General features: G+C 37.8%; 1 pseudogene; it reads right to left on the minus strand.

Moving 5' to 3' along the window:
• Positions 1–2,671: 2,671 nt before the first annotated feature.
• On the minus strand, positions 2,672–3,633 carry LOC100347166 (eukaryotic translation initiation factor 2 subunit 1-like; annotated as a pseudogene).
• Between the last annotated feature and the right edge of the window lie 888 nt (positions 3,634–4,521).

Raw genomic sequence — 4,521 nt, forward strand, 5'->3', positions numbered from 1 at the left:
TAAAGGGCAAATGCAGTTTGCATTATGCATGTTTTCATAGATCTTGTGTATTTATGCTAAAGGGCTCTGGATCATTGTTATTTAATTATAAGAATTGTGACCTGGGTACATGGAATAGTACACTATCTGTATTAAATTACGAAATGTGGTTTAAACTACAGTTTGTGGAGATTTATTTAATAGCTCTTAGTAGCTATAAAATCTTTGCTCTTTATTTCTTTGACTTTACAATTCAGGTCTCTCCTTTGAAAAAATAGGAAAATTGTACCTACCTTTATATGTTGCTGCATTTATTAAGATATTTTAGATGAGGGTACTTCAAAGAAATAAAGTTATGTATTATTATTTTTTTTTACAGGCAGAGTTAGACAGTGAAAGAGAGAAACAGAGAGAAAGGTCTTCTTTCCCCCAAATGGCAGCTACGGCCACACAGCATGCCGATCCAAGGCCAAGAGCCAGGTGCTTCCTCCTGGTCTTCCAAGCAGGTGCAGGGCCCAAGCACTTGGGCCATCCTCCACTGCACTCCCTGGCCACAGCAGAGAGCTGGACTGGAAGAGGAGCAACCGGGACAGAACCCAGCGCCCCAACCAGGACTAGAACCCAGTGTGCTGGTGCCGCAGGTGGAGGATTAGCCTAGTGAGCTGTGGCGCTGGCCAAAGTTATGTATTATAAAAATGAAATGTAACTCACTATTTATAGTGATGTAGTTGTTCATCTGAATATTTTATAATAAATTTAGGATTAATATGAGAGATTAAAATTTGGCAAGGTATATAAAATGAATTACCTTTTTATATAGTAGCAATCCTATACATTTTAAATAGAATATGCAGCATAATAGTATAATCCAGAAAAATCAACTAGGAACAACACAGAAGAAAATGGTATATTTTTAAAGATAGCTGCACGGCTATACTGAAAATCATTTTAAATGACCTAAAGTAAAAGTATCGTGTTCATAACTATTATAAATACAGCAGTTTGTCTCAAATTGATTTATAGTCAAATGTGATTTGACTATAAAATTAAATTCCACCATTGTTAGTATGGGACTTGATAAGCTGATTCTAAAATGCATGTAGCAAAGCCAATGCCTCATCACATAGGAAACATTCTTTACAGAATGTGAACCTTATTATAATGTTATAGTAGTTAAAAGTGTCTTATCAACAAAAGAATAAAGAAATATACTAGGGGCCGGCGCTGTGGCACAGCAGTTAAAGCCCTGGCCTGAAGCACCGGCATCCCATATGGGCACCGATTCCAGGCCCAGCTACTCCTCTTCAGATCCAGCTCTCTGCTAAGGCCTGGGAAAGCAGTAGAGGATGGCCCAAGTCCTTGGGCCCCTGCACCCACTTGGGAGACCCGAAGCAGGCTCCTGGCTCCTGGCTTTGGATCGGCCCACCTCCGGCTGTTGTGGCCATCTAGGGAGTGAACCAGTGGATGGAGAACCTCTCTCTCTCTGTTAACTCTTTCAAATAAATAAAATAAATCTTTTTTTTTTTAAATATATACTAGACAAAGGAATAAACATGGAAATATTTTGCTTGTCAATGGTGATAATTCCATTATGATATATTACTGCCATTCAGTGGCAGAACATACTTGTTTTTAAAATAGAACTTTGATTACTCATTATATTTATTAAAATAAATAGGTGCATATTTCATACCATAAAAATTAAGTTTCAGTTAAATCAAAGACTTCAATGTTAAAAAAAAGTTCACTAATTATATTAATTGATTGGTATACTAGAAAAATGTCCTATACATGGTTAGTGCTCAATAAGGTATGTGAGCAAATGTGGGATTATATGAAATCAGGGAACAGAATGACTTTTTCTAACAATTATGTCTGGAATAAATCGTAAAGGAACAAATTGGTAAGTTCTGATAGTTAAAAGCAAGAGTTTCAGTTTATCAAAATGCATCATTAAAAAGTATAAAAGCATAGCTATAAACCAAGAAGATATTTGCATCAAATATACATTAGAGCATTAGTATTTAGGATATATAAAGAATATCTACAAATCAGTAAGAAAACATCAAGCAAACAAACAAAATGAAAAAAATAAGTAAAAATCATAAATAAACACTCTGGTGAAGAGGCAATAGAAATCACCAGTAACATATAACCAGGAGTGAAGACAGCTTCCCTGGGAATATGTTTTTAAGACAGAGGTGGAAATATGGCTAGTTAACTTATTAATCATTATATTTCATTTACCGTGTATTTAAACATAAACATATGCCCTTTTTTAAATATCCCAGAAATTTATTTCATTTTTGATTGAATACATTTTATACAGAAAGATTGGAATTGTTTTTACATGGAGGCACTGAATTACAAAAGGCTGCAGGTTGGAGACATCAGAAATGGAAATCACAAGCCCAGTTTTAGGACTGTCTCAGATTAAATGTTTGTCTGTAGTGAAATTAGGCCACTTTCTTAAAAAAAAAAAAAAAGCTTGATCTGTTGGAGGTATTGTGTAAAAACAGCAGACATTTAGGAGGGTATTTCATGTTCTGGAAACTTTAAATACTCGGAAATAAAAAAAAAATTCAGTGTTGAAGTTTTCAATACAAGAAAAGTCTGAAAGTTTCTAGGGTTTGCAGCCAGGAAGGGCTGCTTTGTGGTCCTTAAATTGGACTGCTTCCCACAGAATTAATCTTCAGCTTTTGGCTTGCATTTCTTCCTCATCACCATCTCCATCCCCTTCTGCGTTTTCCCTCTGGAGTCTCGCCAGCTGTCTTGCAAGCTCAGTCTTGTCTGTTTCTATGACCACTTTGGGCTCCATACCCCTCTTTCCCTCGATTTTCTCTTTGATAACAGCCGTAGCTTGACTGAGGACAGGGAGAATTGTTTGCTCTAGGGTTGTTGCAGTCATTACATATCAAGGAGGAGCTATTGGATTATCTTTGACAGGCATGGTTTCCGTACAACCTGCTCTCAGGGCTTCTTTTAGAGCATCAGTACCTTCACAAGCATAACAAGCCCCTTCAGTATCTCCTCGAATTTTCACAGCCTGTGGAGTCACAAGTCTGTTAATATTATCATAATGAGTACTTCCCATTCATCTGCATTCAAATCCAAACTATCCAAAATAGATGGGTCTGATACTCGTGTTTAAGTGCTTCCTAGGCTGTGTATGCAGGACTCTTGTACTTATCATCAGAGACCCATGCAGGTCCTTGGAACAGGCTTTCCAGTTGCTCATCCTGGGTGTATTCTAACACCTCAGCAACATCGCTAAGAAGGCTACTCACAGTTTTAAATTTTGAAACTCTTCTTTTGGACAAATCAATATGTCCCTTTTCTTTGTCCACTCTAATGACAACCAGACATTCATTCCTGCCGATATGGATGAGTTTAATGGAATGGATACACCTTCTGGATAATTCACTGAGAAGAATCATGCTGTCAATGTTGTCTTCCAACAAATTGACGGAAGCCCCAGTTCAGCAATGATGCTACAGTCACCATCACCACCTCTTCCACTTCAGGAAATTTGTGTTGACACAAAACCTGTAACTTAGACAGGCATTCTGAGGTATGCCTGTGAATCGCATATTGGACTCCTGCTTCACACTGTCCAATCAGAGACATCAGACTTGATACAGGCGCACCAACCATGGAACCTCAGCGCGTGCTTGGCTCAACTCCCAGCATGTGTATTTTTTTGTGTGTATAAATATATAATGTCTTAGGTATCTAAAATAGCATAGTTGGGGCCGGCGCTGTGATATAGCTGGTAAAGCTGCCGCCTGCAGTGTCAGAATCCCATGTGTGCGCCAGTTCGAGTCCTGGCTGCTCAACTTCTAATCCAACTCTCTGTTGTGGCCTTGGAAAGCAGCAGACCTGCACCACTGTGGGAGACCCGGAGGAAGCTTTGGATCAGCTCAGCTGTGGCTGTTGCGGCAAATTGGGGAGTGAACCAGCGGATGGAAGACCTCTCTCTCTCTCTCTCTTTCTCTCTTTCTCTCTATGCCTCTCCTTCTCTCTCTGTATAACTCTTTGAAATAAATAAATAAATCTTTTTAAAAAATAAAATAGCATAGTGTAAAAGAGAGTAAAATGAAAATGTAATGACTGGGTAAGAACTCTAAAATATACTAATTGTGAGTCAGTAATAATCACAATTTAAACAGCGATAGTTAAATTTATTGAGAGCTTTTTATATTGTCAGACATCAAAATTGTAATTTTACATAAATTTTATACACACCACACAGGTATGTTAGATAAGCTACCGCCCCTCTGCATTAACTGGAGATTTCACTAGGTATACTCTGTCAAGCCACAAGTATAACTAGGAATAACTTGAGGAATACATATTGTTTCATCATTTTGGAATCAAGATATAGAAGCACAAATGAAATGTTAGGTAATTTTGTTGAGCGTTACCACAGGGAATTTCAAAGATGTTGCTTCTACATATGATGTACTTATTAAACATCCATCTGTGGGACACACTGATGACCTGATTAAAAGTCATTAGAGTCATGCTTCTCCTTCTGCCCTT

The sequence above is a fragment of the Oryctolagus cuniculus genome, chromosome 8, assembly GCF_964237555.1.
Source record: "Oryctolagus cuniculus chromosome 8, mOryCun1.1, whole genome shotgun sequence".
Classification (NCBI taxonomy): Eukaryota; Metazoa; Chordata; class Mammalia; order Lagomorpha; family Leporidae; genus Oryctolagus; species Oryctolagus cuniculus.